This window comes from Carassius auratus, chromosome 8 (genome assembly GCF_003368295.1).
Source record: "Carassius auratus strain Wakin chromosome 8, ASM336829v1, whole genome shotgun sequence".
Classification (NCBI taxonomy): domain Eukaryota; kingdom Metazoa; phylum Chordata; class Actinopteri; order Cypriniformes; family Cyprinidae; genus Carassius; species Carassius auratus.
The window spans coordinates 26,454,712-26,466,745 of record NC_039250.1 but is presented as its reverse complement, the minus strand read 5'-3'; positions in this window follow the sequence as shown (position 1 = coordinate 26,466,745).

Here is a 12,034-nt window from a genome sequence, read left to right as displayed (position 1 = left end):
ACAAACTCTTCTTTTTTATTAAATAAAAATATTGTTTTTATTACAAAATGATCAATTTGAGTAATATCTTATTTAACAAAATATTAATAGGAAAACAATTGACTATATTACTCTCATTCAAATTTAATGAGCAGTGGCTGGGACATAGCAAAACAACATACATCCTCTCATACAAAACTAAAGAAAATATTGAAAATGTATCTAAAGAGCCAAGTAATGCTTCTGTTATGAATAAAAAAACGTATATTACTTATAAGCCTAATATAACACACCTTTCATAGTCATTTGTATGTTGAGTTATTATGACAAATGAGATATTTATGTTCAGGACACCAAAAGGCACCCTACAGTGATATTGACCCAGGAAGCGTTCTTGAATCACTTCACTAGCTGCGAACATAGGTGTAAACTCGGGGGGTTGGCGGGGTACAAAACCCCCTTACCTGAGGGTTGTCCCCCCTAATATTATGATTAAAAACCATGCTGTTTATTGTAAATAACAATGTTTTATACTTTAAATAATTGTGTAAGTAGTAAAACAACACAAATGTGGCAAAAAGCGTTTTAAGTTTAGAAAGATTTCTAGTCTCCCCTCCCTTGCCTCACAGTGCTTTGGCCCAAATGCCTGCTTTCCTCTTTTATGTCACCTTCACACACACATCCTTGAGATAGACTAGTTATGGAACTCTGGTATAAGGCTATTGGCCATTTTATTCACTTAAACATCAGATAAAGTGATTATTTTATCTGTAATACACGATGCCAGTGTATTTTTTGATGAGTGCGCTATGTTAGTAATAATAATGTTAACTGCTTGATGGAAAGGGTTACCAAGTGATCACAACAAAACCCGCCCAATTGCTACTCAAAATTAGCCCAAACTAACCACATATCGAGTGGGTTCCCCCAGTAAACTTTTGGGGCTAAAATACACATTACTGGGGTCACCACAACCTGCTGCAACAGTGAAAAAGAAGCCCAATTCCAAGGGAAAACCGCAGACTTGACAACACTGTGACGGATAGTAATGTCTATAACAGACACGTGTCACGGCACGACCACAACAGTTTGACATTGTCTAATTTGGCACGTCTCCCTGCTGCACTAAATGTGGTTTTATTAACAAAGTTCGGGAGGAGCACGATCAGATAATCCAATTTGGCACAGGTGCATCTCGTTTAGCTAATCATCTTAAATAGCACACAAGTGTATATATATCCAGTCTTCCTACCTCCTGTCCCACGACAGTTTCTCGGCATGGACCGTTTGTCAGCATTCGGTTCGCTCTATCTGTCATCTTATCACAGGCCCAATCTTCCTTCCTACGAAGATATCTATCCTCTGAACACCAACAAGCGTCATCGCGTCAGCTGCTCTTCTCGCCAAGCCACACGTTGTGGCCAAAAGTTCTTGCAAATCCCCGAGCCCGCCTCACTCGACAACATGATTGTCCCACCAGGACCGGGCTCTGTTATAATGCTGGATCGCAGCCGTGCTCCAGTTCTCAACACAGCAAGCCTATCTCGCTTTTTCAGTCGTGGCGCCGTTCGATGATGCCTCCACTAGGCGTTGTAGTGATATGTCGTTCGTGGAAGAATTGTTTTTGAATGAATCTTTTAGGCGAACGAATCGTTCTCAATTTACACTCATTCATGAAGAATCTTTCAGAGTTGTCATCCACAATGAGCGAGTTTCATATGAGTCTCAGAGATCGAGAGCTCTCATTCATCGAGAGCTCTCATTCGTGAACGAAAGGACTAAACCGGTATACATGTCGAGTTGATTAGACAGATATGTCGTTCGTAAACGCAATGAACTGGTACATATCTTATCTTAAAAAAATTGATGAGAGTAAACCAGGTCAGTTAGCCATTTAGCATGTCAATCTTGCAAAATGTAAAGCGCAGTCATAGGTACTGTGCACATATGCTTGTTTACATATTTAGCATACATAAGATAATTCCACGTTTAATCCCCGATTTATGAACGTATATAATATATAGACCAATATATGAACCATCTGACCAAACAATTAAAATGCTAATTCTGCAAGAAAACCTTGTGATTTGCTCATCTGAACAATTTAAATAGGCTTTATATATAGAATGCGATTATGAAGACGCCAAAGTTTGTTAAACGACGTTATGAATTAACTCTGCCCGATGACGATGCCACTTTTTAACCATGAAGCAAAGGCATTTTTCCAGAGTTGTCATCCACACCAAAATGTCTAAAGACATTACATTTGCTTTATTGTGCATGTTTAAACTTCACTGAGATGATACAGACATAAGTTTCATGCAATTATTCCGGCAGGATCAATTATTTAGGGACATATTTCACCATTTACTGGCATGATTATTCAGAATTTTTCAAAAAACGCAACTGCCTCGTGTTTGGCTGCAGAACAGCAAGTGTGAGTACATTTTCTATCGTCTTTATAGGACTGTAATATGAAAAGCATGCAAAGTAAATATCTTTAGAAACGGCTTGAATTTGAATATTACATTGGTATAATGGTTTATAAAACTAAACATGCTACATTGTTTCAAAGCCTCAATTTCCACAGTCCATACTACAAAAAGAAAACAGCATCCCAAATTTATCTGCTCTGGAGGCTGTTTAAAAGGACCTGAAGGCCAAAACGAGAGGAAAAGATGCTTTTCCAACAGGATTGTATTAATTCAGACAAGGTTTGAGCAATTGTCAAATCAGCCAACAACTACAGCAGCCTAAGCAAGCATGAAGATACTTTTACTTGCAACACAGGCCTGCACATCTCAGTATTTCCATCCTGTTACTTCTGCTAGCAGTGCAGGCTACACAGGTTCTTCAAGACATCACACACCCCAGCCCTTTCCCACGACCCACAGCTACAGCAGCTGAAGCAAACTTGAGGACGCCTCCATTCGTAAACGCACCCTCAACTCTTCCGCTCCCTCATGCTACAAACCATTTTTCTGTTCAGTGGCCTCCAGCTCCAGACTTGCCAGAAGGCAGAGGGTACCAAGACCTATTAGTGGTCATACCGATTATTTATTTATTTATTTATTTATATATATGTATATATATCTCGAACCCTCTTCAGCCAACCCCTCTAATGCCAGCCCATCCCCTTTCACTAAAACTCCTTATCTACCATAGCTAACTTTCCTAACATGCCCTATCTATCTGTAACGGTCAATCCTCACTTCAGCCATCCTTCCGCAGGAGCCTTCTCTGTATCTCCCCACCACCGCAGCATTGTCCGCTCCCGCAGGAGCCTTCTCTTTATCTCCCCACCACCGCAGCATTGTCCGCTCCTGCAGGAGCCTTCTCTGTATCTCCCCACCACCGCAGCAGTGTCTGCTCCTGCAGGAGCCTTTTCTGTTTTTTCCTCACTGCCGCAAGCAGTGTCTGCTCCCGCAGGAGCCCTTTCCATCCTTCCCTACTGCCACAGTTCTCGCTCCCGCAGGAGCCTCAAAAACCAAAAACCAAAAACCAAAAATAAAAAAATAAAAAAATAAAAAAAAAATAATAATAATAATTTTGTCGATTCTCCAATTCAACCTCATCAGGCTCGCTTTTATGTCCAACTCCGGAACGCTCAATCTAAATTTGCGCTGGACCCTCCCTTCATCAACGACTAAAAGTATTAGTAATCGAGTATTCTAAAAAAAAAATTCCATCGAGTAATAAGATAAAATGTGTTTTTGCTTAATTATACTGATGTGCGCATGCACAGTAAATCTGATGGGTATGATAAAATGTCAGTACACCCAAATTGGTGTATTTATCATGTGCTATGATAAATGTTGGTTATGCTTCCCATCTGATTAAGAACTTTCCAAAATCAGTCAGCTGTACAAAACAGGCCAAGTGTTTAAGCTGTTGTTCTGAGAGTTTGTATTAGCCGAGAGAGAGAGAGAGAGAGAGAGAGAGAGAGAGAGAGAGAGAGAGAGAGAGAGAAGACAACAGAGACATGGGTGGAGATGGGTTAGTGAATGAGATGTGGCCTATGATTTTTTTTTTTTCTCCACAGTACAGGAATGCTGAGCTTTATGATTACTCAGTCATCATAACTTATACAAAACAGCCCAACACACAGACGCACACACAAATATATACAAACTGATTCCAAAAAAGTTGGGACACTGTACAAATTGTGAGTAAAATAGGAATGGAATAATTTACAAATCTTATAAACCTATATTTTATTCACAATAGAATATAGATAACATCAAATGTTGAAAGTGAGACATTTTGAAATGTCATGCCAATATTATAATAATATCATTTTGGATTTCATGAGAGCTACACATTTCAAAAAAGTTGGGACAGGTAGCAATAAGAGGCCGGAAAAGTTAAATGTACATATAAGGAAAAGCTGGAGGATGTCATCCAACTGATAGGCAGCATAACAAGTATTTTTAAAGTCATGGTTTTAGCTGTCACTTTGCAGTTTGGCACCTACAGTAAATGGCTGCTCACTGACTTCCTGTTAGTTTAGAATTCCATCAGCAATCTGGTGATATACAGATATCAGTGGCTCATGTGGATTTGTCTTGATAAGAACATAAATGTTGCAGTTCACCTGCTTTAAACTTCAATGTTGTCCTGATAAAGCTGATTAATACATGCAGAGTTTTAGGTCAATATTTGGTTTAGTCACCCATACAGGTGCGCTCTCTGCCACCCCACAAACTGAAACCACAATTACATGAAAACTACCGGTTTACAACTAGGTTGAAAAAACGTGATTTGGAAATCCAGTTTTGCCTCCTGTGGAATGATTGGTGTAAAGTGATGGGTAGTTTGACGCTCAGAAATGGGCCTCATCGCCTTCATAAGCCTGCAGGGAGATGTCACATTTTTATTCACAGCAACTTAAGATTCACTATGAATAATTAGCATCTATTGATAGTGGTGTTTTATGGCATAAAAGTCCTATCCACCAAACACTAATGTTCAGCACAAATTTTCACCGCAGAGAAGATTAAGAATAGTAACGATGGATATCTTTATTTACCAAAGTCTTTGCTGCTTGGTCTAGAGCCAGGGCAGAAGTTAGGACTTAGGGCACGACTGAGGATCCAGACCCCTGCCAATGGACCACATCCCTGCCCACAAGACAACCGCCCCTTCGGGCTGTATGCTGAGGACCTCTTCAACGCAGTCCAAGGCCTAATTAATATGGAAATCACCTAGAGTTTGTGCATACTATTTACACACTGCCAATAGGAGTGATAGAACTAACATGAAAAAAATTCTCATTTACAAATTAAGTATGTGTCTGGGATTATTAGCAGAAATATTTAACAAATAGTATAGTAATACAAGCCTCTAATACTATATTACACTATATAGGCATAAATCTATCTTTTGAATCAATACTTTTAATTTACCTCAAACAGTACAGCAAGGCACAAATCTGGAAGTAGTTAAATTAGTATGGTTCCCAGGGAATGTACTTTTTAATAAACCTGACACTTATAATGATCAGGAAAATCTAAATAAAGAACTAATTACATATGTAGGATGCTCATAATTTTAGGTTGGAAAAGTGGTGTTCTAAAAATATTGGAAATGTGATTTTGCCTTTTACTTTGGCCAGTCTTTTGTATCAGTAATAACCTGGAAATTGATAACCAGGTCTTGAGGAAAAACAAAAGCTGAGTACCACTGGCATAGCAATAAATACATCTTGTTACCTTCTTTAACTTTGGTTCTCTGTAACTAAGGCTGTGTTCACAGGTCATTGTCTAACCAAGACATGAGTGTATTGAAAAGGCCAGTACAAAAAACAAAGTGGGCTGATCTAGGAAATGAAACTCCAGGGCTAAAAATGGGCAGTCCGGCCCAGTTTCTGCACAAGGCGGGAAGTGACATGAAGAAGAAAAAAAAATCAATATACAGTAGAGGTAAAATGTGTATTAGCCCGAGATGATTATTTAGTATTTAGAAATAGCTTTTTTTAAAACATCTTAACTGACACCGTGGAATGTTATTGCTTGAGTTAACTGCTTATTTAAGTTTTACTTTATTTTCTTTTATAAATTTAAGCTTCTGTAATGTTGTTCTAATTTCTGTTACATTACTCTTTGCTTTTCACCAAAAAGTGTCTAAATGTCTTAAAAAATAAAAAAAATAAAAACATGACTAAGACTATAATTTAGCATTCATAAAATTAAATATGCTAATTAAGTTTAAGTAATTTTCCACTGTATGCACAAAATTTAAATGAAGGGTATGGGTATGCTAATTAGATTAACTAACTAGCTAGCTAGCTGGCTAACATCTACAAATAAATTACAAAATGTTGCATTTATTTTGTTGCCTTTGTTGTTTGTTAGACTACTTTCCTTAGTTGTAATATGTACTTGTCACGAGTAGCTCATGGTCTCTTTAATACACTATTTTCATAAAATACCCACGCTTCAACATCTCCATTTATTTATTATCACAATTTATTTACAACTTTTTTTGAAAAAACACCAGCAAAAAAAAACGTATATATATATATATATATATATATATATATATATATATATATATATATATATATTCATCAGTTTGACAACACAAGTGTTGCGAATCCTCACAGCACATGCAAATTAATAAACGCGTTGCAAATAGCACTGACCACAATGGAAATGTTTCAAGGAGACCCCAAATAGTGTCAGACCCGGCTGGGATTTGCTGATCCTGCAGTGGCTACTGGTCAGTGGAGTTGTTGGTGAACTGAAAGGTGAGTTTTATTTTTTATTTTTATTTTAAACACCCTGATTGCATGATTCCTTTATCTTCTGGATATTATTAGCCTAAATAAGCTGAATAATTACATTATTAAATGTAGAACGTTACTTAAGATGGCTAACTTTAATATCCTCAGCTAAATACAATTTTAATGTTAATGAAAATAAATTTGCAATGCTTCATTAATTGTTTCTTAATGTGCATGTGTTGTGAGGATTTGCAGCGCGTTTCGTTATATGCATGTGTTGTGAGGATTTGCAGCGCGTTTCGTTATATGCATGTGTTGTGAGGATTTGCAGCGCGTTTCGTTATATGCATGTGTTGTGAGGATTTGCAGCGTTTCGTTATATGCATGTGTTGTGAAGATTTGCAGTGTTTCTTAATTTGCATGTGTTGTGAAGATTTGCAGCATGTTTCCTTATATGCATGTGTTGTGAGGATTTGCAGTGTTTCTTAATTTGCATGTGTTGTGAGGATTTGCAGCATGTTTCCTTATATGCATGTGTTGTGAGGATTTGCAGCGCGTTTCGTTATATGCATGTGCTGTGAGGATTTGCAGCGTTTCGTTATATGCATGTGTTGTGAAGATTTGCAGCGTTTCGTTATATGCATGTGTTGTGAAGATTTGCAGTGTTTCTTAATTTGCATGTGTTGTGAGGATTTGCAGCGTTTCGTTATACATGTGTTGTGAGGATTTGCAGTGTTTCTTAATTTGCATGTGTTGTGAGGATTTGCAGCGTTTCGTTATACATGTGTTGTGAGGATTTGCAGTGTTTCTTAATTTGCATGTGTTGTGAGGATTTGCAGCATGTTTCCTTATATGCATGTGTTGTGAGGATTTGCAGCGCGTTTCGTTATATGCATGTGCTGTGAGGATTTGCAGCGTTTCGTTATATGCATGTGTTGTGAGGATTTGAAGCGTTTCGTTATATGCATGTGTTGTGAGGATTTGCAGCGTTTCGTTATATGCATGTGTTGTGAGGATTTGCAGTGTTTCTTAATTTGCATCTGTTGTGAAGATTTGCAGCATGTTTCGTTATATGCATGTGTTTTGAGGATTTGCAGCGTTTCGTTATATGCATGTGTTGTGAGGATTTGCAGCGCGTTTCGTTATATGCATGTGTTGTGAAGATTTGCAGTGTTTCTTAATTTGCATGTGTTGTGAAGATTTGCAGCATGTTTCCTTATATGCATGTGTTGTGAGGATTTGCAGCGTTTCGTTATATGCATGTGTTGTGAGGATTTGCAGCGTTTCGTTATATGCATGTGTTGTGAGGATTTGCAGCGGTTCGTTATATGCATGTGTTGTGAGGATTTGCAGTGTTTCTTAATTTGCATGTGTTGTGAGGATTTGCAGCATGTTTCCTTATATGCATGTGTTGTGAGGATTTGCAGCGCGTTTCGTTATATGCATGTGCTGTGAGGATTTGCAGCGTTTCGTTATATGCATGTGCTGTGAGGATTTGCAGCGTTTCGTTATATGCATGTGTTGTGAGGATTTGCAGCGTTTCGTTATATGCATGTGTTGTGAGGATTTGCAGCATTTCGTTATATGCATGTGTTGTGAGGATTTGCAGCATGTTTCGTTATATGCATGTGTTGTGAGGATTTGCAGCGTTTCGTTATATGCATGTGTTGTGAGGATTTGCAGCATGTTTCGTTATATGCATGTGTTGTGAGGATTTGCAGCATGTTTCGTTATATGCATGTGTTGTGAGGATTTGCAGCGTTTCGTTATATGCATGTGTTTTGAGGATTTGCAGCGTTTCGTTATATGCATGTGTTGTGAGGATTTGCAGTGTTTCTTAATTTGCATGTGTTGTGAAGATTTGCAGCATGTTTCCTTATATGCATGTGTTGTGAGGATTTGCAGCGTTTCGTTATATGCATGTGTTGTGAGGATTTGCAGTGTTTCTTAATTTGCATGTGTTGTGAAGATTTGCAGCATGTTTCGTTATATGCATGTGTTGTGAGGATTTGCAGCGTTTCGTTATATGCATGTGTTGTGAAGATTTGCAGCATGTTTCCTTATATGCATGTGTTGTGAGGATTTGCAGCGTTTCGTTATATGCATGTGTTGTGAGGATTTGCAGTGTTTCTTAATTTGCATCTGTTGTGAAGATTTGCAGCATGTTTCGTTATATGCATGTGTTGTGAGGATTTGCAGCGTTTCGTTATATGCATGTGTTGTGAGGATTTGCAGCGTTTCGTTATATGCATGTGTTGTGAGGATTTGCAGCGTTTCGTTATATGCATGTGTTGTGAGGATTTGCAGTGTTTCTTAATTTGCATGTGCTGTGAGGATTTGCAGCATGTTTCGTTATATGCCTGTGTTGTGAATGTGATGATTTGCAACACTTGTGTTGTCAAACTGATGAAGATGTTTTCTTCATTTGCTGCTGTTTTTTCAATTTGCATGTGTTTTCTTAAGTTACAGTGTGTTGAGCGCTCTCGGCCACCATAAATATCTCGCCTAGGGCACCAACAGAGATGCACCAACAGAGCCTGGGCCGGCCCTGGCTCCACTGATAAGAAACCCCGCTCTGCCTTCGCTCCATGATGAAAGTTGTGGCTAAATTGTTTTGAAATATCCCAACGTTTTGTTCAGAACTTATATTAAACGAAAAATAATTACACTATACCAGAAGAATATTTTTAACATTGTTTACTGGAAGACTACAATTAGCCAAGATCTATATTAAATTACTAGTCCATAGGACATAGTAAAAACTCCATTAAATTAATAATTCCATAGTCTCTACAATATAGCGCAGCTGAGGGTTACTTCAGAAACCGAGAGAAAATGTTAAGCTAATAAATAACAGGACAGCATTGACAATAATCTTCGGCACTCCTGAATGTTTGTTTTTTGCACTCGATCTGTACGTTATGTGCGAGCTTGTGTGTTGTGTGCGCGTGTGCATGTAGCAGCACATTAGTTTAGAGCAGAGATTAACTGCCTGTACAATAAACTGTTTATTGAGTCAATATCGAGTATCCACATGCTTTAAACAAACATGTCTGAGAGATAACCTCCCGCACTTGTCCATAGCTGTAATTATAACCTTCAGCTTCTTTCTGATTTGAGAGATCCACATATCTGTCAGGCTTGCAAATGATGTTTAATATATGCATTCTTGATAAAATGCAGTTATATTATGGGCTGTTGGAATTAATTGTGCTCTTGATGGAGCAATAGTGGAGCGATCTCGGAGAAAGTGAAAAATCACGACGCTCCGACTTTCAAAAAATCCAATCCATGCCGCTCCACTCCAAGCTCCATCATGCTCACATATTCTGATCTGCTCTATTACTCATTGGTAAGTGCTTGAGCATTTATTTCACTGATCAAATGCTCTAAAGCTGCTTCACTAAATGTGAGTAGGACCTCGTCAAATTTGCTAGCAAGAGTTGAATTATCTGAAGCTCTCAATGTAGCTGTGCATATTCTGACTTATTTAAAGAATTCCCAGGATTCATTATATCTGTTGTTCTCGAAGGTTGTTGCTGCAGGCAGTGCCTAACATTAGGTAAAATGGGTCACCTATACTAGATCCATATAGATAGTGGAGATACTGCATATTTTACAATCCTACTGATGTGGATTTGATTAAGTGCAATACACAGTGTTCAGCTGCTTCTCATACTATATATGTTTATTCTCTCTGTTTATGTTTCCACTTTCAGTCTGTTTTTCTGACTGATTGAGAATATGATTGATCTGTTTATTGAACTGTTATATACAATTGTTGTCCAATTGTGCATATATTGGGGAAAAAAAAAACATTACTCTTGCTTGTGTGATATTGCTAAACTATATCATAAGATTTGACCCAAATATTGGCTCATTTTGGATTTCATGAGAGCTACAGATTCCCAAAAAGTTGGCACAGGTAGCAATAAGAGGCCAGAAAAGTTAAATGTACACACAGTATAAGGAGCAGCTGGAGGACCAATTTGCAACTTATTAGGTCGATTGGCAAGTAAATGTGGCAGTGTAAGATGATGTACAGGTCTGTGCTGGGACAGAATGCATTGAATTCCTTAATTATTTTAACACATATCTTTTGTACCAAATTAGCATGTAAAATCGATATAAAAACCAATACTGTTTAATTTAAAAGTTTTGATTACCAGAAAATGCTTCATGCACCATGAAATGATGTTTGTTTGATTTAGGGATTTACTCAGAGAAAGTAAAAAAAAATAAAAAAAAATAACACAAAACATAATGGTTGTGAAAAATGGTTGGCTTCCTTGAAAAATGTAACTTATCAAAGGAACATCTCACAACATTGAACCATCAAATAAAGCTCCTGAGAGAAGCATGTGGACATTTGGTTGGAGATGAATTTGAATGAGGCTGCTGAGATATTTTTAAACCTGGACTGTAATGCTGTGTGCTGCAGTGCTGTATAGGCTCCTGAGAGCGAGGCTGAGAAGCGTGTGTGTGGTGCCCTTTTCCTCGCCCACAATTCTCATCTGACAGAACCGCATACTGATATCTTGTCTGATTTGAGGTCAGATGAAGCCAGAATATAACAGAAGTTAATAGAAAATCTTGTGGGCCTGGCGTGCTGCAGTGGAGGAAGTGAAATCACATAAATTTTCTCTCAAAAACATTAAAATGCAGATAAGAACAGCATTAACAGTGTCCGCACTCATCTCTGTCTTTCTCTCTCTTTTGTGATCCAAAACCCACAGATCTGTCTTGACTCCTTATGTAATGCTGTTCACATGGCTCATTCTCACTGGAGCCTTTTGTGGGCCGTTATTATGGGCTATTGTTGCACAGCTTTCTGTAATAAGGGATTATGTGCAGTCAGCCTCTAATTTTTGCCAATTAATAATTATGAAAGGTTGTTTTAGATCCAGAATCTCGCTGAGTGTTAGCTGTAGTTTAAGCCCCAGTGCTTTTATAAAACAGGGCTTATTGCTTTTATAAAATGATTAGTACTCACTTAGACCACCCATTAAGTTAAAATTTACAGCAAAATATGACATTATAAAATATTTTTTTCAATGCAGTAGAACTGATTTGCCAAGCAACACTGATGCAGTGGCGCAGTTATACTGATGAATTGAGGTCACGGGTGTGTGTTTCTAGAGTAATTTACAACAGCTTTGAATGTGGCTCAGCCATAATCATAATCAAGGAACGGAACTATACCTTTAATAATTTGTGATAATGTCTGGATGACTGTACATTATCTCTATTATTCTATATTATTTCATGAGACTGATTTATGTTCACCATTTGTCTAGCATCAGCCTAGTAAAAATTTTATTTAGTCTATCA